The 27,823-nt window shown below is 34.6% G+C and overlaps 3 long non-coding RNA genes across 3 annotated transcripts; all 3 read right to left on the bottom strand.

Annotated features, from left to right (window-relative positions):
• Positions 1 to 7,380: 7,380 nt before the first annotated feature.
• LOC149769198 (uncharacterized) lies at positions 7,381 to 11,125 on the bottom strand. Its single transcript, XR_016419360.1, has 3 exons — positions 11,013 to 11,125; positions 10,701 to 10,778; positions 7,381 to 7,579 (listed from the first exon to the last, which is right to left on the bottom strand). It is a non-coding gene; the product is annotated as an uncharacterized LOC149769198 (long non-coding RNA).
• Positions 11,126 to 15,895: 4,770 nt separating this feature from the next.
• On the bottom strand, positions 15,896 to 20,476 carry LOC149769197 (uncharacterized). Its single transcript, XR_016419361.1, has 3 exons — positions 20,378 to 20,476; positions 19,646 to 19,751; positions 15,896 to 16,013 (listed from the first exon to the last, which is right to left on the bottom strand). It is a non-coding gene; the product is annotated as an uncharacterized LOC149769197 (long non-coding RNA).
• Positions 20,477 to 21,011: 535 nt separating this feature from the next.
• LOC149769196 (uncharacterized) lies at positions 21,012 to 22,055 on the bottom strand. The gene is made up of 2 exons (XR_016419362.1): positions 21,955 to 22,055; positions 21,012 to 21,174 (listed from the first exon to the last, which is right to left on the bottom strand). It is a non-coding gene; the product is annotated as an uncharacterized LOC149769196 (long non-coding RNA).
• Between the last annotated feature and the right edge of the window lie 5,768 nt (positions 22,056 to 27,823).

Here is a 27,823-nt window from a genome sequence, read left to right as displayed (position 1 = left end):
TGAGGACAAAGATGCTGATGGGTAAGTTGTCGGGACGTCCATAAACCCGTCCTCCAAGTGCGGACGACAGTTTGTAGAGAATGTCAAGTTTCTCAAATCTGAAACGAGGTATGCTTAAATTCAATAAATACCTTTCAGAAAATGGTTTACCTTATCTTGACACATTTTAAATTTTGATGTATTTTGCTTTCTTATAATAAAATATAATGAAGTTTATTTCTGTTTTAAAGCAGCACACTGTAAGAGAGAATATCAAATACGGTCCTTCGCAGCGCTATAAAGATCGAGAGCAAGATGGGACCTATTGATCAGAATATTGTTAAACAGAATCGAAGAAAATTAAAATAAAATCGAAGAAAAATATCAGACAAAAGATGTACGATGAATTGTTCATATTGGTAAGAGTAGCGAATTTATGAAGGCAAATGGCATTAAATGTAAACTAAAAACGATGAAATCATGGACATCTCGCTCAAATAAGTACTCAAACTAATAATTTATAGCCATGATTTATAAAATGATGACGCTTAATTTCGTTCAAAAGAAAAAAAATTACATAACCCACAGCTCATGCGTTGTTTGCTCCCAGTTCATTTTTACAGAAGTCGATTAGAATGTCACCTACGATTATTCTGAGATTAGTGAGCAATTGTAGAAGATGAGTGCTATTCAGTATATGTCACCCTCATTCATGACACAAAACAAACACAAATATCCAGAGAGGAATTCTTGGTCGTGATGACCACAGTGGCGACCGAATGTAAGCAGAGGTTTAACGTTAGTATAAGCTTTACGCTGATTTTCTTAACACCTTCACATATTAAACTTTTTAATTTGATTTAAAGTAAAACAAAACATGCTTCATGAAATAAACTTACGCATCTCCTTCCTCTTCCGAAGGCAGGCAAGGAATACTAATGGCTTCCATCTCTCTATTTAAAACTTCAATGTTGAAAATAATCGCAAGTCCCAAAGCGTATTCCGCTGTGCACGTTCAAGTAGCTGAAAGTGATTTACGTGGAAACGTTGACGTCACTATTAAGATTGGGAACCTCGACGTCACGCCATAATGACGTCGTTTGACATCATAGTGCCGTCTTGTCAAATATCATGGCAAGTCGTACTGTAGTATACAGTTCTGAACCATATCTTCACCCTCAGTAAATACCATAAATTCTTCCGTGTTTTGAATATCATAAGTCAGTAAGCAAAATTCATAAACACAATATTTATTTATACAGTTAGAACCTAATACAGTCTTTACGTTTGCTACTTTACGGATACATTGGTTACTACTTTTTCATATTCAATGCATTTAAAACGTCCTACAGTCTTTACGCTTGCTACGTTACGATACGTTGGTTATTACTGTTTCATATTTTATGTAGTTAAAACCTCATACAGTCTTTACACTTGCTACTTTACGGATACATTGGTATTACTTTTTCATATTTGCTGCAGTTAAAACCTCCTACAGTCTTTACACATGCTACTTTACGGATACATTGGTTATTAATTTTTCAGATTTGATGCAGTTAAAACCTCCTACAGTCTTTACGCTTGCTACTTTACGGATACATTGGTTATTACTGTTTCATATTTTATGTAGTTAAAACCTCATACAGTCTTTACACTTGCTACTTTACGGATACATTGGTATTACTTTTTCATATTTTATGCAGTTAAAACCTCCTGCAGTCTTTACGCTTGCTACTTTACGGATACATTGGTTATTACTGTTTGATATTTAATGCAGTTAAAACCTGCTACAGGTTTTACGCTTGCTACTTTACGGATACATTGGTTATTATTGGTTCATATTTTGTGCAGTTGAAACCGCCTACAGTCTTTACGCATGCTACTTTATGGATACATTGGTTATTGCTGTTTCATATTTAAAGCAGTTTTAACCTCTTACAGTCTTTACACATGCTACTTTACGGATACATTATTTATTGCTGTTTCATATTTAAAGCAGTTATAACCTCCTACAGTCTTTACACGTGCTACTTTACGGATACATTGGTTATTGCTGTTTCATATTTAAAGCAGTTATAACCTCCTACAGTCTTTACACGTGCTACTTTATGGATACATTGGTTATTGCTGTTTCATATTTTATTCTAGAGCATGCTATACTGATTTTGATTTCTACTAAGCTATAGCATACAATTGCCATCGTTATTCGGCTACTTTTGTCACAAATATATCTGCTGATTCGGATAGCTGTATCTCTATTGATCAGACTCGGTACTTAATTAAAGTAATCAAAAATGATTCGACCAAAATCATCAGTGTTTGCAGTATTAACTGATATCTAATATCTAGCTGGTCCTATCGCCTAAGAGAAAAACAACCTATGCCTATGGCTGAGGAATATTATGAACCAACTGGAGGTATATACATGATCACAGATATGAAATCATCTTGGGGCAATTGAAACTTTAAAGTAGAGTAGTCATTCAGAAACATCGGCGAACGTTGCAAAGGCCGGTACCGTATATACTCCTTAATAGATTAGGTCCAACTGCATGCAGAAAAGACTATGATCTGTCGTGTATAATACGCTGAGAGATCATGGTTTATTGCGTTTGTTCTACTGATTAGTATCAGCAAACTGCATTAGCCCAGATCTGCCGTCGCAATTAAGCCGCCATGTCCTTATCCATGTAGTTTGCATTTAGATTAACATTTCGTTAACTAGAGTAACACCTGTGAATGAAAGGTAACTATTTCCGTATTTGTATTTGTATTTATTCATAATTTGAACCATTTTAGGCAATTCGATACTTTCGATGCAGAGAGAGAGAGAGAGAGGTGTACATCAGCCCATTACCAACATCGAACATTAAGGACATTTTGAAGAAGAAAAAAAAAAGGCGGCAGAGGTACCAGGTATTGTTTTGGCTCCAAATTACAAAACTTCCATGAAACAGAATCACAAGCAATATCAAAATTGAAATAACGGCAAATTTCGTGATAAACCGTTGCCACCGGTGCTACATTATGGACGTATCACTTAGCGATCAGGCCAATGGAGATATCTTTCCACGGCAGATGATGGAATCATAATGTACTGGTTGCTGTTTTTTTCTTTTTAAATCCTTTTTTCCGAGCAATGGAGTAAAAAGGAAAGAACTCTTTCAGAATTGAAACTTAAAGCGGTATATCTACATGTATTATGCAATTCATATGCAAAATGATATACATCTATGCAGAACTATAGTAGTTACAGGAAATGTTGTTACAAAATACCTGATATGGCTTGGCTAGACCACCATAGATTCCAGTATGATTAAGGTGACGTGCTTGGCGCATCATATTATTTTTGTAAGTATACCTTTCCCTTGCATCGCGTGCCGCCTACGTGGTTTGCGCGGTACGTGCGTAATATAGGTTACCGCGCGCGACTATATATATATATATATATATATATATATATATATATATATATATATATATATATATATATACTGAACTTAGACACAAAGACACAGTGATCCCATTCAAGAGTGCTCTCAAAACTCACTTATTTCGACTGCAAGAACAAACTTAAAGACCTAATAATGCTTCCTAATTTAAATATTCTCAGCATGTTTTTTATGTTTTCTAATTTCATGTTGTTTGTTTTTGTAATCAAATAATTATATGTTTTCTATCTTAAAGGTGTTGTCTAATGTTGTAAAACGCTTAGAGCTTCTAAAGATTAGGCGCTATACAAAGTCCTCATTATTATTATTATTATTATTATTATTATTATTCCTTAATGATCGTGATTTGAACAGCCATTAGAGGTAAGCTCGTTGTATGTTTAGCTGTCATGGCGGGATTGCCATTATATTTGCCTAGTTCGAGCCAACAAGTTCGGATGAGTTGTATTCTTTTTAGTTCAAATTAATGTTCAGTTTCGCAAAACACGTTCAATGTTATAATACAGGCCTGAAATGTTTTATCGTACTTATTTTTAAGTTTAATTCACCAAGAATGTATGGCTTATGTAATTTGGTAGCGAGAGATCGTACGGTTGAGATTATTGAAAGGGATATGAGCGTATCTGCAGTACTCCTATTTGTACGTTATTTCGTCTCTGTTATAACTAATATTGAAGATGTTTGTAAAAAAAATATATTAGAGTTTTACCATATCATATTTTTTTTAGCCAATCAGTGGTATGTCATTCGTACATTACAGAAGGTCGTACATAAGGTGTGTTGATATTGGTTCGATTGGCATATTATTTTCTAATATTCAGCTGACTAAGTGTGGATGACTAGGTGTGGATAACTAGGTGTGGATAACTGGGTGCGGGAAGATGTAGGTAGAGAACGTTGTAGTAAATACCGCCAGGAGAAGTGCCAACGTGCGTGCACATGGACGGCCTGGGTGGTTAAAGTGACTGAGCCGGGAAAACTGGTCAAGAGCATCATATGAAATGTCCAGTAAACATTTGCCATATATTAAAGAAATGTCATAATAGTGTTTGACTATAAAGAGAAATGTCGTTATAGTGTTTGTCTATAAAGACAAATTCATTATAGTGTTTGACTATAAGACAAATGTCAGTATAGTGGTTGACTATAGAGACAAGAGGCACGGTAGTGTTTGACAATCTAAAATAATGTCTGTCATTGAATATTCCAAATAATTATTTATTTGTTCTTCTTTGTTGTTTTATATTGGGTCCATACTATGTATTCTTGTATTTATTTCAGTGTCCTGTTTTTTATTGTATAATCAACAAAGACTCTTGAAGGGACTGAGTCTCTACTGATCAAAAGAGCATCCAAACATCCACGATATGATCGTTTAACTTTTTAACAAATGAGTCCTGAGACCATGTCTGATGTTCTTGAGAGATAAAAGTATTTCTAAGATAGCACGTGTAAATTTAAATCCAGAGACTGAGATTGGAGGGAAATAAGTCTAGTCAATCATGTGTAAAACTCAAATGCAGAGATTAAAATTGGAGGGAAATAAGTCTAGTTAAGCATGTGTAAAATCAAATCCAAACATTAATATTGGAGGGAAACAAGTCTAGTCAATCATGTGTAAACTCAAATGCAGAGATTAATATTGGAGGGAAATAAGTCTAGTTAAGCATGTGTAAAATCAAATCCAAACATTAATATTGGAGGGAAACAAATCTAGTCAATCATGTGTAAACTCAAATGCAGACATTGGAATTGGAGGGAAACAAGTCTAGTCAATCATGTGTAAACTCAAATGCAGACATTAAGATTGGAGGGAAACAAGTATGGTCAATCATGTGTAAAATCAAATGCAGACATTGGGATTGGATGGAAACAAGTCTAGTCAATCATGGGTAAAATCAAATGCAGACATTGGGATTGGATGGAAACAAGTCTAGTCAATCATGGGTAAAATCAAATGCAGACATTGAGATTTTAGGGAAACAAGTCTCGTTAATCATTTGTAAAATCAAATCCAGAGAATAATATTGGATGGAAACAAGTCTAGTCAATCATGTGTAAAATCAAATGCAGACATTGGGATTGGATGGAAACAAGTCTAGTCAATCATGTGTAAAATCAAATGCAGACATTGAGATTGGAGGGAAACAAGTCTAGTCAATCATGTTTAAACTCAAATGCAGACATTGGGATTGGATGAAAACAAGTCTAGTTAATCATTTGTAAACTCAAATGTAGACATTGAGATTGGAGGGAAACAAATCTAGTCAATCATGTGTAAACTCAAATGCAGACATTGAGATTTTAGGGAAACAAGTCTCGTTAATCATTTGTAAAATCAAATCCGGAGAATAATATTGGAGGGAAACAAATCTAGTCAATCATGTGTAAAATCAAATCCAGAGATTAATATTGGAGGGAAATAAGTCTAGTCAGTCATGTGTAAAATCAATTCCACAGGATAATATTGAAGACTGCTTAAAGCGTTTAAATATAAGGCGCTGCATGATGATGATGACGACGATGATGATGATGTTCTGAGTTATCGGTATATTAATTTGGATAAAATGTGTGAAAATAAGCCTGGAAGGATACAAATTAACCTCAAATTGTATTGTGCATACCTTTTAATTGCTTACGGGAAACATATAAATCTCAAGGTCGAGAAATAAAAGTAACTTAAATTTATACAGCTGGATTAAATAAAAGGAAACTACAGCATTTCGTTCAATCTTTTATTAATATAACATGAAACTATGGCGATATAATATGAAAAAGCAGATTCACATTCTTCCTTATACTTGTATTTACAAAATCAGCAAATTGTTTACACGTTGACGATTGACCTTGGTGAATCAGATCCGTTGATTGCATGACATCATATGGCAAAATTGTTTGCCAAAGAAAATGACAGCATTTCTATGATGGTGAAATATGCACAAAATAGCACAAAGTCCAATACCTTTGCTTCATCTTGAATAACAGAATTACAATTTACAGCATAGGGAATTCAATTTTCTGAATGTGCACAAAATAATCAATGTAATTTTGCTGTGAAGTTCATGAAGTGAAAATAGCAATACAGAGCTAGCGTTTCTCTATAAAATTTAGTTCAGAATCGAACCTAACTGTCATTTTTAAAATCAATCCCATCATTCAAATATGAAAAATACTGAAATTTGCAAGCTCTTTAAACATCCGAAGGTATATACAGGTTTCTAGCTCATTAAACAAGCATTAGTAGGGGAAAATCAGAAAAGGGGTTACTTTTTCTTTCAATTTTCAATTTCAGTAGAAACTGCAACACTGCGGTGCATAATTGAGAGACTCGTTGTTGGAAGCGTATCATATGTGCAGTGTGCACGATGTACAATGTGTTCGTAAAATTTCTGAACATGGGGTTCAACAAGAGCAAAATAAAGTCAAAAAAGTATCTATATACATTAATTACTGGGTAATCTTTATAAAGCATAGCATCAAGAGAGTGCACCCTTGCCATTAATCAGGTTTCACTCAACAGTTTCGCATTTGGTATGAGAAATAGCCAATATACTGATGTTTAAAGAAGAACACATTATTGCTTATGATGAACTAAATTAGTTTTTCTCACCGTTACACTTTACTTCACGATTCAGATATTTCGCTTGGGTCAGTGTGAGGGTCAACTGTAAAAGCATAATGTCAGAAGTAACGCCCAGTTTCAGAAAGGCGAAAATGTGAGTCTCACATTTAAAATGAAATTAAAAAATGTTTTCTAGCTAACATTTTTCAACAAAATCACACAGCGTTAACATTGTCATACAAATACAAGTTTGCCTAAATATTCGAACGTACAACGTAAGACGAAACCATCAGCTAGACTGACGTAGAAATTTTCTTCCGATCGTAAGAATCTCATTATTTATCAGCTTTGACAGCAGCAAATGAACATCATGCACACGACATGCGTGTTAGAAGGAGCATAACCGTAAAGACACAGGTAATCAGTAGATATTTAAAGGTAGGAATTTCAATTTCGGGCTAGTAAATCTTCTGGACATTAGACATGGAGTACAGGACCCAGCGTTTTGGGCTGAGAAGGTTGGATCTGGTCCATCCAAATGCCCTCTTTGCATCTTTGGACACGAGTTTCTGCTTGATTCTGCGGGCTGAAACAAAAAATATATATAAGGTACACATCAGCTAGGCATGGTAATAATTAGTGTCACGGACATCGACTGTTGAAGTATTTTAATTTCGTCAACATAGAGATTTAAAAAGCTGACTATTATCTTGATATTTCTAGATATACCACAAAGCAAAATAATATATACCGTTACAAAAACATGTCAGGAAAGTGTGATATATATGTTAAAATATGTATACAAATATTAGATTACAAAGAAAAATTGTTCCGTTCATTAAGATTTCTTTTTCTTAATTAAATATTTAATTCTTTCAAAAATGAATTAATTTACTTAGCAACAGACCAAGCTGAATAATTACACTTATTGTCTGTAATGTGCGCACCTTGATGTTATTAGATGCGACAACTTTCACCCTTTTCTTGTGAATATTATAATGTTAAATCTGCACATAGTAATATGCATATTTTACAAAACGTGTTTCCTATCTGAACAAAGCATACACGGTGTATTTATAGGTTACTGCATTTGTATGGGAAAATATGAACGAGTTCATATTTTCCCATACAAATGCAGTAACCTTTTTATTATATGCTCATTTTTTTTATTCTACCTAAGGTTTATAAACAAAATTCATTACAAGAAACAACGTAAACGAATGAATGCCGTATTCCAAACTAAATACACAAGCGCAGATTTGACATTACAAAATGACATCATTATTAATGCGCACATAGCTCCGCCCAGATAAATTTGAACTTAGTCGCGCGGTCGACATAAGTTTCGAAAGAAAATGGCGTGTCTAGTTAAAATTGAAATTTGCAGTCGTATTGTGAATGAATGCGCATTGCAACGACTTTTCCATTTGATCTGGAGTGAATATATTTTGGTATTTTGTTTGGATTCGACGAAAGTTTGTGATTTTGGACTGGATTCATCCGTGCAAATTATATATGAAATACATCGGATTGAAGTGGCGCGGGAGAAGTGTGTTTACGTCTGCAAATGTGTTTCTGTTCTGTCACTGAATGTTTGAAATCATAACGTGGGAAAAAATAAAGTCTTTCAATTGCAATTTTCAAAAAGACGCTATGGAATTTAATGTGTTTTCATTTTGAGTGCAGTAAGGAGGATGCAATTGCACTTATCATCGAAATTACAGCACACTTTCGAAATGTGTAATCCAGACTGAAAACCTATGACATGGCTCATGTAATTCGGATTTGCAGAATTAAGAAAAAACATTTTGAGGAAATTCAGGACGTAAAACTGTAAGTATATTTTATTTTGCCATTCTTATCACCAGATACAGACGACAGTATATGCCTTGTCACTTGTATGTTATTTGTAAGGACATAATCGTCCGTCTTTTACATAATGCAGCTAGCCTAAATCCGTAACATTGTATCAACGCGGAATGTGCCAAAAACAGCTGGGTTTTTTGTTTTGCAGTCCACAAAACATGTTTTTGTTCATTCAGAAACAAATTTAAATAACCACAACGTAAAGAGCCTCTTACGCGAGTGTATATTATTTGTTTACAAATCAAAAGTGCTGGTGTCTGCGTCATTGTTTGTTTACAATAGAAAGTAGTTCCTTTATTCACGTGAATGCTATATGTGTATTGTCGCGCGCGTTCAGTATCGGGGAATATTGAACGATTTTGACAATGTAAAGTTAACGTTGAAAAAAATGAGCATATAATAATACAAAATATTGTCCTATCTCAACGTAGTATACCCTGTGTATTGCAACACCTTTTTCATATCTGAACATTGTAAACCTCCATGTATTATGTTATGTATATTTAATTTAATTGTTTGCTAGTTTTATTATTTTTTTATTAGTCCATTTCATGCTATTGTAATGTAACATTGTATGTTGGATTTGACTTTGTCTAAAATTGAATTAATTTTTGCTTGACCCAAATTGACTTTTTTATTTTATTCTGTGTAAGCAACTAATACACAGTTAAATTATTGTCAGTGTTTATGGGATTAAAATCAGTATTATTATTAAAATATATTTATTTGAGTCGAGGTCTAGGTTTTAGAATTTCCTAAGTGAAGTTTACATAATCCATGTTATGGTTGCATTTTGTAAACATCAGGCTCATTCTAGAAGGTTATTTTTCCATCAGGTAATGGTTTGTTTTTAGAAAATACTAACTGGGACCTAAGGTCAAGCAGATAACTATATAATCTTGTAACTGAGATGATTTTTTGGGGAAGCGTGCTTTAAGATCTAGCACTCTGAAGTTGCATGATATTTTGAGACCAGGATTTCATTTTTGGGCTGAAAATTGTATTTCTTTAGATCATTGATTTCAAGGGAGTATTTCCTCTGGAGATACAAATGGGCTCTGATAAAATTCTTGGACAGAGACATTCACTGGAATTAATAGAGAATTCAAACTTGGAATTGTATTACTGTCATTCAACAAAAGATTGTTGATACGTCAACACTCTATAAGCCACAACTGACACATATGTTGGACTTAGTCCAGACTTCTACTGAATTTTATTCAGGACTTTAAATTATCAGGACTTGTGTATGTGATTGTTGGATTATTTAGGGTTTTAATTCGTAATACCGTACTTTCTTTTTACTCGTTTTCAGTTTGTATCCTAGAGAAATAAATTATTTGTTGAATCATACAATGTTTGTTGTCTTTCACCCTTTTCTGTTACTTATTTTAAGAGCATAGACTTGTAACAACTCTTTCATTTAGTCTCAAATTAGTATACCCCAATGTAACACATTTTGCCAGTCTCAGCATTCTAGACCTCGCGTATTACAACACTTGTACATATCTGAACAAAGGATACCCCGTGTATTACAACACTTGTACATATCTGAACAAAGGATACCCCGTGTATTACAACACTTGTACATATCTGAACAAAGGATACCCCGTGTATTACAACACTTGTTTCTTTATCATTTTGCTTCTATACTTGAATCACATCATAATATGCTAATCTACCTTGAATCTCTCCACAAGATAACAGTGATATCGATGGTTTCTCAACGGATATGAGTTAGTTATGTGCACGGGCTTGGTACCTCGAGTTTACGTTAGAGTTTATTCTGTGCAACATATTTATTGTAATAAGAAAAGATGAAATTCCTAAGTCGCACCTACCTCGTCGACAACTTGTCCAGGAACCATTCTGAATATACAGACTTTCAGAAGACTTCACATATATGTTGGTGTGCTCATCTGAAAATTTAAATTGTGCATATATATATATATATATATATATATATATATATATATATATATATATATATATATATATATATGGCAAGAGAGAGAAAGAGAGAGAGAGCACGAAAGTGAGAGCTAGGTGATGATGATGGTGGTGGTGAGGGTGAGGATGAGGTAGAATAATCAATTATTGATGTGATGAAACTTGTTGTCAGGAAACAGTTTTAAGAATAACCACACACTCACGTGTAATAGGAACACTACTCCTAGTCCCAGAATTATTTTCGGCAGGTCGACAGAGGGCGCTGTATATGCTCTTCTCCATTTGTGGGGTCATCAGAGAGACAGAGAAGCGAGGGAATTCATCAGCCTTTAAAATAAAGAGCATTAACGAAATAAAAATAATTTTCTTGTGTTCGTAAGTTTTTATCTCGCTATCTCTATTGTGCAGAAAAACGGTCTCCCTTCTGCTGTACCTATTGTTACTCCTGTCAAAATGCATGAAGTGAACCTATATAGACAGTAGCTTTATGTTAGGGAATACGATACAATACTCAAACAATTAAATATTGTTGCTGTCAGTACTTATGTTAGGGAATACGATACAATAATCAAATAATTAAATATTGTTGCTGTCAGTACTTATGTTAGGGAATACGATACAATAATCAAATAATTAAATATTGTTGCTGTCAGTATTTATAGTTAAAACAATTTCATTTCTACACTCAGCAACTTTATGAAATAGAATTCATCAAAATGTATGTATCACCTGCGGTCTTGACCATCAGAACTAAAAAGGGATGCGATTGAATGCACATGTTTGGCTTTACATACTTCTATATGACGGTGGTTTTAATCGATACAATGTTTTTGTTAGCTAAATTATAAAGAACTAGTTTAATTTTGTAGGTAGCAAATACAAGTTGTTTATGTTGGTGTGTCCATGGTTTCCGTGTGTTTGGGAATAATTCGTCTTTTAATTAACGTAATATACATGACTTACGTTAACGAGCGGGGTCTTATATGTCCATGACATCACTTCTACCAGTCTTCGACTTAAAACCGATGGATCCACCTTGGTAATACTGCAATGATACATTTAACAAGCTTTTAAATTTACGGTTTATATTATACATATTTTAAGCAAGTATATTTTCTCAAATCCAGAGTTCAGGTCTTTTATTGCACATTCTCTATTATACACATCCTCTACGAGTATAGTAACACAAGTGTAGAGTTTGTGTCTTTTATTGCACATTCTCTATTATACACATCCTCTACGAGTATAGTAACACAAGTGTAGAGTTTGTTTCTTTTATTGCACATTCTCTGTTAAACACATCCTCTACGAGTATAGCAACACAAGTGTAGAGTTTGTGTCTTTTATTGCACATTCTCTATTATACACATCCTCTACGAGTATAGTAACACAAGTGTAGAGTTTGTGTCTTTTATTGCATAGTCTCTATTATGCACATCCTCTACGAGTATAGTAACACAAATGTAGAGTTTGTGTCTTTTAAAACACATTCTCTATTATACACATCCTGTACGATTATAGCAACACAATTATAGTTTGTGTCTTTTATTGCACATTCTCTATTATACACATCCTCTACGAATGTAGTAACACAAGTGTAGAGTTTGTGCCTTTTAAAACACATTCTCTATTATACACATCTTCTACGAGTATAGTAACACAAGTGTAGAGTTTGTGTCTTTTATTGCACATTCTCTGTTAAGCACATCCTCTACGAGTATAGTAACACAAGTGTAGGGTTTGTGTTTTTTATTGCACATTCTCTATTATACACATCCTCTACGGGTATAGTAACACAAGTGTAGAGTTTGTCTCTTTTATTGCACATTCTCTATCAAACACATCCTCTACGAGTATAGTAACACAAGTGTAGAGTTTGTGTCTTTTATTGCACATTCTCTAGTATACACATCCTCTACGAGTATAGTAACACAAGTGTAGAGTTTGTGTCTTTTATTGGTGATGAAACTATTTTAATACATAGTCTTGCAATCTATTAAATTTTGTTCAAAGACAGAGTAAATGAATATAGAAAGATAACATGGAAACTGGAATTTAATAAAGAGAAAAATATACGATCTTGGTACAGATATACTAGGAAGCCGATTTTGCTATCATTTCGCATTGTTTTTATTGTCGTTTTTTGCGGACTGCATACCATGTACATTTTCAGCATACACTATAGATACATTAACAGCCTTCATAACGAACTTATTGATAATTCCTACATCCCCAATTTTATTTAGATAAACCTACAAAAAACAAAGCTTTGTCTGATTCTTATTAATTAAAAATGATACTTTAAATATTATTTACAATAGAGTAAGATGACCAATTAACACGTTTAAATTGCAGCTAAAGTACATAATTAAACCATACCAGAGCAGTGAAAAATGAAAGGAATAATCAATATGAACGGTTTAGTTTCAGTGTTATTTGTACTCAATATCATTTGAATTTTTTAAATATCCTATTCGTCCTAAAGCAGTTCAGTAACGCATTTATTTAGTTATTTTTGCTTCATTGAGTGTGTTCCAAAATCACACGTGTTATAAAGAATGTCCAGTTTGACTCTGGAGCCGGTTTTTTGGTGTATGTCTGAATATATATATATATATATATATATATATATATATATATATATATATATATATATCATAAATATTGGTTTTGTCGTGTCAAGTATGTTGTTTAAAGTCACAGCGTTGACGTTTAAAGGGTTTGCAAGTTGGGACCCAAGAGCCAGTTTATGTTCCAATGTCGTAATCTAGAGTCTCGCTAAAATACAGAGTATACGTATGTGCAATTTTGTTTACGACATATTCCGAGTCTTAGACAGGTGAAACTAATAACTTGGAAGTTGTTTTGACTTTATGTAAATTACTGAAATTCATCTAAGTCCTCTATATCTGGGACGTATCAACATTCTAACCCGGGTTCGAGTCTAGGATTCTTCCAATGTGGGTATGTGAGAAAGCTTGCCTGTAGCTTCTCGTGGGTAGTTGGTTCCTCCTCCACAATTAATTCTGTCCGCCATGCATAGCATATCGTGTGCTATAAAACGGCGTTAAACCCCACAACAACAACAACATTCTAATCGTCTGTGACCATCTACAAGCCATGAAAATTATTTTCATTGGTTGGCACGGTGAAGGTGGAGTAGTATGACGTTGTGAACACAGCCAGCACTGAAAAACGCACTCACGAACGAATTGCACATATATAAAGGAAACGGAAAGAAGGATACGGAAACACTCATTTAACTTACTATGAGTCATTTCGTTTGGTCACCTCTCTGAGCATCATCAAGATTTTCTCAATTTTGGATTGAACGGAGAATACCAAACTTTCCTTAAGTCGTGCAGCAAGCTGAAAGATAAAATGTTTTAATAATAATAACAATAATCATAAATCTGACTCTAGCTTTATCAATCCGTCTTTAGCTTTATCAGTCGGACTCTAGCTTCATCAATTGGAACATAGCTTTATCAGTCGGACTCTAGCTTCATCAATAGGAGTCCAGTTTCATCAATCGCGCTTTAATTTGACCAATCTGACTCTAACTTCATCAGTCTGACCTTAGTTTTATTAAAAATGACCATAACTTCATCAGTCGAACTACAGGTTTAATAATCTAACTCTAGTTTCATCAGTCGTACTACAGGTTTAATAATCGGACTATAGTTTCATCAACCGGACTTCAGCTTCATCAGTCTGACCCTAGCTTCATCAATTTGCATCTAGCTTTACTAAACAGCTTAATCTTTCTTTCTCAAACTGAGAATTTAAAATATTCTCGTTGCTGCTTGGGAAATTGTTTCCTGATTCTTCAGCAGGAATCAATCATCTGAAGTTAATATTATCTTTAATTAACCTTGAAAAATTGTGTTTTATCTCGGAGTAAAATATTAATATTTCTTCATTAAGCAATATCTCAGCTCTTATTTTCATTTTCTACGTGGAGACAGGTTGATTGCTACAAACAAACCAAATGTCATATACTCATCTTTCTTTTGATGTGTTTTCCGTTTAGGCATTAAATACAACAAGGATTATGATCGATTTGTAGTGTTACATATATCTGATTTAATTCATATTTATTTTAATGTAATTGTTTGTCAGTTTTAAATTTTGTATTCTATTATATGCCATTATAATGTAAATATATTCACTGGAGATGATATTTTTCCAGAACGTTAGTTGACCTGAATCATTTTTTCTTAAACACCAGGTGTTGATCTAACTCTTGACATTGTTTCAGAATTTGTAGCAACCTTCGTAAACAACTTCTATTTTATTTTAAAATGATTGGTTGTCGTCAGGATCATTTTTGGTGTACGTGACATAAACACGACCACGTGACCACCTTTCGATTTCGCAATTCCGGTTTTTCCATTAATATGCATTTGTTAGTTTTAATAGACATGCTCTGAGAGAGATTTCTCAGTTTTGGGCTTTTTACACTGATGTCAAGTTATTTTGTTGTAGCCAGATTTTGAATTATAATTTTCTTCAGATCAATTTCAAAAGGATTAATTCTTTTTTCTCTGGAAATATTTTGAGGAGTGCTCACATATAAATGTTTGGAGTGACGTTGCTTACAAATTTAATTTGGATTTCCAACACCGGAGTGCCATTATTTGTGTTTCTACAAGGAACTGTAGATAAGCACAGTACTGACTACAGCATATGTCATCGTCATCCATCTTGGATTTTCCACCAGGATTAGAACTTGAAATTATTAGAACATTTATTACTAGGACTTTTGCAATTTAATTCGTGGATTATTCTTAGATTGTTTTTGGATTAGATTCTTGAAACCGTAAGTTCCTCTCCTTTTTTCATTTTTACAGACTTTTTACAGAGAAAAAAAATATTTGTTAAATTTTAAAAAGCTTGTTGTTTTCACTCTTTCTATGTTATCGTTTATTCGAGCATAAACACGTAGCAGTAGGATGACATAGACCTGTAATTTTAATTTGACCTTCGATATTGGAGTTAGACATCTATGAGTATTACAAACCAATAGTCGAAGTGAAGAGTATAAAGCATTTAATACAAACCTCGCCGATTTTGGCACGAATTCGTTCTTCTGACCGCATCAGTGTGCATCTTGTCATCAATATAGTTTCTTCTAAATATGTACACTTTTCCTTAGACACTGATAGAGTGGTCTTTGATTTTTGGTAAGTGCCAAAACACATCTGAAATATGCAAAAACTGGGAGTCAAACAGCTCAAGTTTCTGAATCAGATTCATTAATAAGACATTCTTGAGAATCATAAATGTTTCAGCTCAACTTATATCAATAAATTTAATATCATCCCCTCTTACGTTACTTAAATGTTTGAAAGATTACTTTTGATTGGATAAGAGAACTTTTCAATACCGATTTAATATCGTCCCCTTTTACATTACTTTGAGAGTCCCAGAGTGGCCGAGAGGACTAAAGTGCTCACCATTACGGATCACTGCCATCTCACCCCTGTCTGCATGGATTCGAGTCTCGGACTGGGCCAATGTGGGTACGTGAGAAAGCTTGCTAGTAGCTTCTCGTGGGTTTTTGGTTCTACTCGGGGTTTACCCAGGTTCTTCCTCCACCAGTCACACTTGCCGCCATGTATATCTAATCTTGTTCTGAAAATAGCGTTCAACCAAACAACAACAAAATTACTTTACTTAATTTTGAATGTCGCTTTTGACTGGATGAGAGAAGATACTCAATCTCAGCTCAGAATCAGAGTTTGTTTCATCTGCAGGCAACAGTAACGGCCGCGCTAAGATCAATGGCCGGATCATAGGAGTGGATACGTTCGATACAAACATGTATGACTTAAGTTTGATACCCATATGTTCAGGAAAGAGTAAAGAGTGCCTTGTACATAGTATTACTTATGTTTGATAATCACATTCCAGACTGAGTTAGAGACTGCGTTATACGAGTAGAAATCACATAAAGCTGAGACACACATTTTGTTCATAGAGCTTCCCTTCAAACAGCCGAGTGGCCGAGTGGTCTAAAGCGCTCTCATCGGGTGTTTTTCAAAATTGTCTTAATTAGGTATAATATTGACATGTAAACTGAACCACCATTGTTGTATCGTGGCCGCTATTTAGTTGAGATGTTTCTTAAATCGAGTCATGTTACTGCAAAATGGATTCGACAACAGCTCTATTCCCTAGAAGTCATGATTATGACCCGCGATGACAGTTTTGAATTTTCCGCAGCCATTCATGTCTGGATCAGTGGAAAAAGCTTTTACTTCCACCGATACCAAAATTCAAAATTACTTTCATCACATCACTGGCGCGTACAGAGGAGCTGCAAACACCGCGTGTAATCTACAGCTGAGAAGTTGTATTAACTTTGAAGGCTCATCGCAGACCAGGCCTTTGCGTCTGGAAGATTTTTTTATGGCTGACTTGTTGCCGTTCACAGTAAACCTTCAGAACTTGCTGGGAAAAAAATCTATGTAAGACGTATCAGAAATACTTATTCACGAGTTAAACTATGACTGGCACTGGTCAAACCGTTTCATCAGGATGGTGTCAACGTGTTGGTTGTCTTGGGATATCAATCCGTTCAGAGGTCGTAAACACATCGACGGACCATATCGGGTCAGTAATACCATGCTGTCGACCTAACTCTCCAGGTGCATACAGATAACAAAGAAACTTGTTTCCACGTGTTCATCATGTTGTCAGCTGTGAAATAATTTTCTGAGTAAATAGAACAGTCTTTTGTCGAATCGCATTAGCTAATTATAATCCAATCGTATTTGCGACCACATTGTTTAGTGCTGCTGTGACTAATGGAATACGTGCTACCCATTCATGAGACGCACGAAAGTGTTGACACTTAAGGGACAAATCCCCCAAAGACCGAGATTGCACTCTACTCCGATATCTCATTAATAATTCCTACGGGTATTGATGTCCAAATAACCGTTCTGCAAAAATACGATTAAATCTTCCGACAGTACCTGAATGACGACGAATGTTGACACGTCCAACGCGAACTGGCATGCTGTGATCTGTTAACAGTGATGAAACAGATCGGAGAAACTATTTTTGTATCTGCTGGCAGCATCGACATTCGTTAACTGAGAGGTGTGCACTCGACCTTTTCAATCACGGACACGAACACCTGGATGAAACTAAACATCAGCCCGATGGACTTCATTCGGTGTTTGGACATCAAGCCAACCACGTGAAATCTTTCTTGCCACTGAAGAGTAAATTTGCTACAAGTTGGGCAACAAACGGGATCGCAGGCAACTCAATCGCTTCAAGATCGACTGCGACGTGTTTTGTTTGCAATTCGAGCTAACTTGAACCAAAATAGTTCCAATTTCTACCATCAACGTAAATTATAGCGCTTGCGTTTGGTAAAATCGTTAATGCAGCCGCTCATCGACGATTGTCACATTCATTGATAACAAATCTGGCAATGGGAAGTGAATTAGGAAAGCAGAGCTTTTTAAAAAGATATTATATAAAATTGATAATGTGTAATCAATGGATGAACTCAAATATAAATCTGATACAGCATTTGATATGGGCTCGTTCGAAACCCGCTTACGCGACATATTACGGAATTAATCTCGGTGACGCTGTTCGTGGATAGTTCACAGCCGCACCAAAAATGTTTAGGGCTCAGACCTAGCGCGCTGCATGAATCGTTAAACAATTTGCAATGCGAGTCGTTGATGGCATCATAAGCGTTATTCTAGATCCTATGAAACCAAATGGGGTCGCAGTCGGCTCAATCGCTTCGAGGTCGATCACGACGATTAGTAACTCTAGCACTACCAAAGCTATAACCAATGTCGCTACCATCATTATAAATAATGTCGTCGGAGTTTGTAAAATCAGCTTTCGAAATGGTATTAGACAAAATTAATAATGTATACTCAATGGCTCAATTCATAGACATATCTGATCCATCATTTAACATGGACATGCCTTTATTAGTGGATGGAAGAAAAAGAGATTTTCAGTATTACTCATGCCCAGCCAGAAACCCCAATCAAATGAAAATAGAATTGCATGTGCAGGTCACGTCTAGGTTCTTTCTTCCATGAGAGGCATTCTTGCCAGTTGAGGGAAAACTTGTAGTGTCAACAAAGGTAACAATTATAATCCCAATAGCACAGTTCGATTTGTTAACAATAGTATATTGGCTTTGTTCAACAGTGCATGTTGTTCCCTTGATGGAAAGGAAATCGAATCCATCCTTGACAACATAGATATAGCGACGACAAGTTTCGCACTCGCGAAATACAGCGATGATTACGCGAGATCTGCAGGCCCACAATACTGTTTATGAAGGATACATCTGATAATGCCGATTGTCCACCGTATAAAATGAGGCGGCCTCAAAATCTTGCAGGTAACATGATGTAGCAACCGTAGTTCTTCGCCCTAAAGGTACTTTTAGCAATGGATTTGTACTGTATGTGTCTCTTAAATTTTCACTTTGTAACGTAAAACATTAAAGTATTTCTTGATCTTACTAAACCTGTTGGTTTCACTTCACTCTGTTGCATAATTTAAGACCAAGAGTTGTGCCACATTACATACCCAAAAGTCATTGTAACTGTCAATTGTTTCCTTATTTATTTCACTGAACCCCAACAGCTATGCCTCTTTGCCAGATAAACACACACAAACACACACACACACACACACACGTACAGACAGACATACGTAGATTGGATACTTGTGATATTGAAGAGAGAGAGAGAGAGAGAGAGAGAGAGAGAGAGAGAGAGAGAAGGAGAAAAATATAAAACACCGAATCAATTAATCAGATAATAACTGAGTTGAGACTTACCCGTTCAGTGTACTGAATCCTTCTCAGTGTTTCTCTATGTATGCCCATAAGCTGTATAATGCGTGTTTTTTCTTCAAGCCATCCATTCTTTTCTTCGTATGTAAACCTACAACAAATAAATAAACACAGACAAATTTAATTTAAAAACGGAATTGCATTATATAGTAATAAACACTGGCTCGTTGGAGCTACTTTAGCGATCAAAGTGAAGTACGAAATGCATTTTAATATGTTAGGAGACGATATCATCATCAGGGAATTACTGTCATTTTTCGGTAGTTTTGAAACCACTACTTATCTTGGATGTATTACTTATATTATCGAATACAATAATGCGTGCATATAACGATAGGATTCTAATGGTTCCTTGATAATTGCTCTATCCAACTTTTATGTACTCCATTCTAGATGTGAAAAGTAAATAGATCAAACGGCTAAATTTGAGCTATTAAATATTTCTCATCCAAACGCGTATTTGAAATTTCCTAGTTGTGAAATGTAGGTGTTCCGGATGTGAAGATAAGATGAAGGAGATTTTTCTATGTCTTGACTAAGAAACAGAGTGCTTATCCTCCGTAATCTCCTCTGAGATGTACAAAGCAAAGACAAGCATTCAAATCTACGTCAAACATTTACTTGGTGAATTGCAGAGCTACAACTATATCTTGAGATTTTTTAAATTAATGTCACCTTCATGTTACTTAAAATGGGATGAATAATAGTTAAACCTACAATCTGAATAGTTCCTCCAGTCTCCTCTCTTTTATGGCGGTATTTTTGTCACTTAATGCAAATGCCGTTTCCTTCACTGCGTCAAAAAGATCCTTAAACTCCGACATGAAATCTGGAAAACAAAATTCCTTTCATGTGAGCAAAATGTGGAGGTACACTGTACATTTTAATAATACTTTTTAAAGCCAGGTTGTTAGATAGTTTGGAAGCAACACTTGTTGCGATTTTTAAAACGTCTCTACTCGCATATAAGTCAGGCCCCAGTCCAAACAAGATTGATTCTTTTATACCTTCGTATACTGCGACTGCAGATCAGGGTCTATGCTGTTTATTTTACTAATTATTCTTTACATGTTACTTAGATGAGATCTGCAAGCGCAATATGCAGTGGTATATCCGGATCTATGTAGTTAGCAGTATTATATGTCTTATAAACCAGTATAGACTGTACATAAATTTGAAGCGAAGACTGTCTTGCATGTATTGTATCTAAAGAAAGATTGCTTGTTGTATACACCAGTAAGTATTGTCATTTTTTATCATTTTTATGTAACTTATTTTTGTGATTGTCCGTCTTAGTAACATACTTTTATTATTATTATTATTATTATTATTATTATTATTATTATTATTATCATGTTAGTAATGATGGACATATATAAATAAGTTTACCTGGATCATCCATAGTTGCTAATTGTTTGAGGACAAAGATGCTGATGGGTAAGTTGTCGGGACGTCCATAAACCCGTCCTCCAAGTGCGGACGACAGTTTGTAGAGAATGTCAAGTTTCTCAAATCTGAAACGAGGTATGCTTAAATTCAATAAATACCTTTCAGAAAATGGTTTACCTTATCTTGACACATTTTAAATTTTGATGTATTTTGCTTTCTTATAATAAAATATAATGAAGTTTATTTCTGTTTTAAAGCAGCACACTGTAAGAGAGAATATCAAATACGGTCCTTCGCAGCGCTATAAAGATCGAGAGCAAGATGGGACCTATTGATCAGAATATTGTTAAACAGAATCGAAGAAAATTAAAATAAAATCGAAGAAAAATATCAGACAAAAGATGTACGATGAATTGTTCATATTGGTAAGAGTAGCGAATTTATGAAGGCAAATGGCATTAAATGTAAACTAAAAACGATGAAATCATGGACATCTCGCTCAAATAAGTACTCAAACTAATAATTTATAGCCATGATTTATAAAATGATGACGCTTAATTTCGTTCAAAAGAAAAAAAATTACATAACCCACAGCTCATGCGTTGTTTGCTCCCAGTTCATTTTTACAGAAGTCGATTAGAATGTCACCTACGATTATTCTGAGATTAGTGAGCAATTGTAGAAGATGAGTGCTATTCAGTATATGTCACCCTCATTCATGACACAAAACAAACACAAATATCCAGAGAGGAATTCTTGGTCGTGATGACCACAGTGGCGACCGAATGTAAGCAGAGGTTTAACGTTAGTATAAGCTTTACGCTGATTTTCTTAACACCTTCACATATTAAACTTTTTAATTTGATTTAAAGTAAAACAAAACATGCTTCATGAAATAAACTTACGCATCTCCTTCCTCTTCCGAAGGCAGGCAAGGAATACTAATGGCTTCCATCTCTCTATTTAAAACTTCAATGTTGAAAATAATCGCAAGTCCCAAAGCGTATTCCGCTGTGCACGTTCAAGTAGCTGAAAGTGATTTACGTGGAAACGTTGACGTCACTATTAAGATTGGGAACCTCGACGTCACGCCATAATGACGTCGTTTGACATCATAGTGCCGTCTTGTCAAATATCATGGCAAGTCGTACTGTAGTATACAGTTCTGAACCATATCTTCACCCTCAGTAAATACCATAAATTCTTCCGTGTTTTGAATATCATAAGTCAGTAAGCAAAATTCATAAACACAATATTTATTTATACAGTTAGAACCTAATACAGTCTTTACGTTTGCTACTTTACGGATACATTGGTTACTACTTTTTCATATTCAATGCATTTAAAACGTCCTACAGTCTTTACGCTTGCTACGTTACGATACGTTGGTTATTACTGTTTCATATTTTATGTAGTTAAAACCTCATACAGTCTTTACACTTGCTACTTTACGGATACATTGGTATTACTTTTTCATATTTGCTGCAGTTAAAACCTCCTACAGTCTTTACACATGCTACTTTACGGATACATTGGTTATTAATTTTTCAGATTTGATGCAGTTAAAACCTCCTACAGTCTTTACGCTTGCTACTTTACGGATACATTGGTTATTACTGTTTCATATTTTATGTAGTTAAAACCTCATACAGTCTTTACACTTGCTACTTTACGGATACATTGGTATTACTTTTTCATATTTTATGCAGTTAAAACCTCCTGCAGTCTTTACGCTTGCTACTTTACGGATACATTGGTTATTACTGTTTGATATTTAATGCAGTTAAAACCTGCTACAGGTTTTACGCTTGCTACTTTACGGATACATTGGTTATTATTGGTTCATATTTTGTGCAGTTGAAACCGCCTACAGTCTTTACGCATGCTACTTTATGGATACATTGGTTATTGCTGTTTCATATTTAAAGCAGTTTTAACCTCTTACAGTCTTTACACATGCTACTTTACGGATACATTATTTATTGCTGTTTCATATTTAAAGCAGTTATAACCTCCTACAGTCTTTACACGTGCTACTTTACGGATACATTGGTTATTGCTGTTTCATATTTAAAGCAGTTATAACCTCCTACAGTCTTTACACGTGCTACTTTATGGATACATTGGTTATTGCTGTTTCATATTTTATTCTAGAGCATGCTATACTGATTTTGATTTCTACTAAGCTATAGCATACAATTGCCATCGTTATTCGGCTACTTTTGTCACAAATATATCTGCTGATTCGGATAGCTGTATCTCTATTGATCAGACTCGGTACTTAATTAAAGTAATCAAAAATGATTCGACCAAAATCATCAGTGTTTGCAGTATTAACTGATATCTAATATCTAGCTGGTCCTATCGCCTAAGAGAAAAACAACCTATGCCTATGGCTGAGGAATATTATGAACCAACTGGAGGTATATACATGATCACAGATATGAAATCATCTTGGGGCAATTGAAACTTTAAAGTAGAGTAGTCATTCAGAAACATCGGCGAACGTTGCAAAGGCCGGTACCGTATATACTCCTTAATAGATTAGGTCCAACTGCATGCAGAAAAGACTATGATCTGTCGTGTATAATACGCTGAGAGATCATGGTTTATTGCGTTTGTTCTACTGATTAGTATCAGCAAACTGCATTAGCCCAGATCTGCCGTCGCAATTAAGCCGCCATGTCCTTATCCATGTAGTTTGCATTTAGATTAACATTTCGTTAACTAGAGTAACACCTGTGAATGAAAGGTAACTATTTCCGTATTTGTATTTGTATTTATTCATAATTTGAACCATTTTAGGCAATTCGATACTTTCGATGCAGAGAGAGAGAGAGAGAGGTGTACATCAGCCCATTACCAACATCGAACATTAAGGACATTTTGAAGAAGAAAAAAAAAAGGCGGCAGAGGTACCAGGTATTGTTTTGGCTCCAAATTACAAAACTTCCATGAAACAGAATCACAAGCAATATCAAAATTGAAATAACGGCAAATTTCGTGATAAACCGTTGCCACCGGTGCTACATTATGGACGTATCACTTAGCGATCAGGCCAATGGAGATATCTTTCCACGGCAGATGATGGAATCATAATGTACTGGTTGCTGTTTTTTTCTTTTTAAATCCTTTTTTCCGAGCAATGGAGTAAAAAGGAAAGAACTCTTTCAGAATTGAAACTTAAAGCGGTATATCTACATGTATTATGCAATTCATATGCAAAATGATATACATCTATGCAGAACTATAGTAGTTACAGGAAATGTTGTTACAAAATACCTGATATGGCTTGGCTAGACCACCATAGATTCCAGTATGATTAAGGTGACGTGCTTGGCGCATCATATTATTTTTGTAAGTATACCTTTCCCTTGCATCGCGTGCCGCCTACGTGGTTTGCGCGGTACGTGCGTAATATAGGTTACCGCGCGCGACTATATATATATATATATATATATATATATATATATATATATATATATATATATATATACTGAACTTAGACACAAAGACACAGTGATCCCATTCAAGAGTGCTCTCAAAACTCACTTATTTCGACTGCAAGAACAAACTTAAAGACCTAATAATGCTTCCTAATTTAAATATTCTCAGCATGTTTTTTATGTTTTCTAATTTCATGTTGTTTGTTTTTGTAATCAAATAATTATATGTTTTCTATCTTAAAGGTGTTGTCTAATGTTGTAAAACGCTTAGAGCTTCTAAAGATTAGGCGCTATACAAAGTCCTCATTATTATTATTATTATTATTATTATTATTATTCCTTAATGATCGTGATTTGAACAGCCATTAGAGGTAAGCTCGTTGTATGTTTAGCTGTCATGGCGGGATTGCCATTATATTTGCCTAGTTCGAGCCAACAAGTTCGGATGAGTTGTATTCTTTTTAGTTCAAATTAATGTTCAGTTTCGCAAAACACGTTCAATGTTATAATACAGGCCTGAAATGTTTTATCGTACTTATTTTTAAGTTTAATTCACCAAGAATGTATGGCTTATGTAATTTGGTAGCGAGAGATCGTACGGTTGAGATTATTGAAAGGGATATGAGCGTATCTGCAGTACTCCTATTTGTACGTTATTTCGTCTCTGTTATAACTAATATTGAAGATGTTTGTAAAAAAAATATATTAGAGTTTTACCATATCATATTTTTTTTAGCCAATCAGTGGTATGTCATTCGTACATTACAGAAGGTCGTACATAAGGTGTGTTGATATTGGTTCGATTGGCATATTATTTTCTAATATTCAGCTGACTAAGTGTGGATGACTAGGTGTGGATAACTAGGTGTGGATAACTGGGTGCGGGAAGATGTAGGTAGAGAACGTTGTAGTAAATACCGCCAGGAGAAGTGCCAACGTGCGTGCACATGGACGGCCTGGGTGGTTAAAGTGACTGAGCCGGGAAAACTGGTCAAGAGCATCATATGAAATGTCCAGTAAACATTTGCCATATATTAAAGAAATGTCATAATAGTGTTTGACTATAAAGAGAAATGTCGTTATAGTGTTTGTCTATAAAGACAAATTCATTATAGTGTTTGACTATAAGACAAATGTCAGTATAGTGGTTGACTATAGAGACAAGAGGCACGGTAGTGTTTGACAATCTAAAATAATGTCTGTCATTGAATATTCCAAATAATTATTTATTTGTTCTTCTTTGTTGTTTTATATTGGGTCCATACTATGTATTCTTGTATTTATTTCAGTGTCCTGTTTTTTATTGTATAATCAACAAAGACTCTTGAAGGGACTGAGTCTCTACTGATCAAAAGAGCATCCAAACATCCACGATATGATCGTTTAACTTTTTAACAAATGAGTCCTGAGACCATGTCTGATGTTCTTGAGAGATAAAAGTATTTCTAAGATAGCACGTGTAAATTTAAATCCAGAGACTGAGATTGGAGGGAAATAAGTCTAGTCAATCATGTGTAAAACTCAAATGCAGAGATTAAAATTGGAGGGAAATAAGTCTAGTTAAGCATGTGTAAAATCAAATCCAAACATTAATATTGGAGGGAAACAAGTCTAGTCAATCATGTGTAAACTCAAATGCAGAGATTAATATTGGAGGGAAATAAGTCTAGTTAAGCATGTGTAAAATCAAATCCAAACATTAATATTGGAGGGAAACAAATCTAGTCAATCATGTGTAAACTCAAATGCAGACATTGGAATTGGAGGGAAACAAGTCTAGTCAATCATGTGTAAACTCAAATGCAGACATTAAGATTGGAGGGAAACAAGTATGGTCAATCATGTGTAAAATCAAATGCAGACATTGGGATTGGATGGAAACAAGTCTAGTCAATCATGGGTAAAATCAAATGCAGACATTGGGATTGGATGGAAACAAGTCTAGTCAATCATGGGTAAAATCAAATGCAGACATTGAGATTTTAGGGAAACAAGTCTCGTTAATCATTTGTAAAATCAAATCCAGAGAATAATATTGGATGGAAACAAGTCTAGTCAATCATGTGTAAAATCAAATGCAGACATTGGGATTGGATGGAAACAAGTCTAGTCAATCATGTGTAAAATCAAATGCAGACATTGAGATTGGAGGGAAACAAGTCTAGTCAATCATGTTTAAACTCAAATGCAGACATTGGGATTGGATGAAAACAAGTCTAGTTAATCATTTGTAAACTCAAATGTAGACATTGAGATTGGAGGGAAACAAATCTAGTCAATCATGTGTAAACTCAAATGCAGACATTGAGATTTTAGGGAAACAAGTCTCGTTAATCATTTGTAAAATCAAATCCGGAGAATAATATTGGAGGGAAACAAATCTAGTCAATCATGTGTAAAATCAAATCCAGAGATTAATATTGGAGGGAAATAAGTCTAGTCAGTCATGTGTAAAATCAATTCCACAGGATAATATTGAAGACTGCTTAAAGCGTTTAAATATAAGGCGCTGCATGATGATGATGACGACGATGATGATGATGTTCTGAGTTATCGGTATATTAATTTGGATAAAATGTGTGAAAATAAGCCTGGAAGGATACAAATTAACCTCAAATTGTATTGTGCATACCTTTTAATTGCTTACGGGAAACATATAAATCTCAAGGTCGAGAAATAAAAGTAACTTAAATTTATACAGCTGGATTAAATAAAAGGAAACTACAGCATTTCGTTCAATCTTTTATTAATATAACATGAAACTATGGCGATATAATATGAAAAAGCAGATTCACATTCTTCCTTATACTTGTATTTACAAAATCAGCAAATTGTTTACACGTTGACGATTGACCTTGGTGAATCAGATCCGTTGATTGCATGACATCATATGGCAAAATTGTTTGCCAAAGAAAATGACAGCATTTCTATGATGGTGAAATATGCACAAAATAGCACAAAGTCCAATACCTTTGCTTCATCTTGAATAACAGAATTACAATTTACAGCATAGGGAATTCAATTTTCTGAATGTGCACAAAATAATCAATGTAATTTTGCTGTGAAGTTCATGAAGTGAAAATAGCAATACAGAGCTAGCGTTTCTCTATAAAATTTAGTTCAGAATCGAACCTAACTGTCATTTTTAAAATCAATCCCATCATTCAAATATGAAAAATACTGAAATTTGCAAGCTCTTTAAACATCCGAAGGTATATACAGGTTTCTAGCTCATTAAACAAGCATTAGTAGGGGAAAATCAGAAAAGGGGTTACTTTTTCTTTCAATTTTCAATTTCAGTAGAAACTGCAACACTGCGGTGCATAAT

Source organism: Sinohyriopsis cumingii, unplaced genomic scaffold (genome assembly GCF_028554795.1).
Source record: "Sinohyriopsis cumingii isolate HCF-2022 unplaced genomic scaffold, ASM2855479v2 utg004357l, whole genome shotgun sequence".
Taxonomy (NCBI): domain Eukaryota; kingdom Metazoa; phylum Mollusca; class Bivalvia; order Unionida; family Unionidae; genus Sinohyriopsis; species Sinohyriopsis cumingii.
Note: the sequence above shows the minus strand (reverse complement) of the source record. Positions and strands in the feature narration are given on the sequence as shown.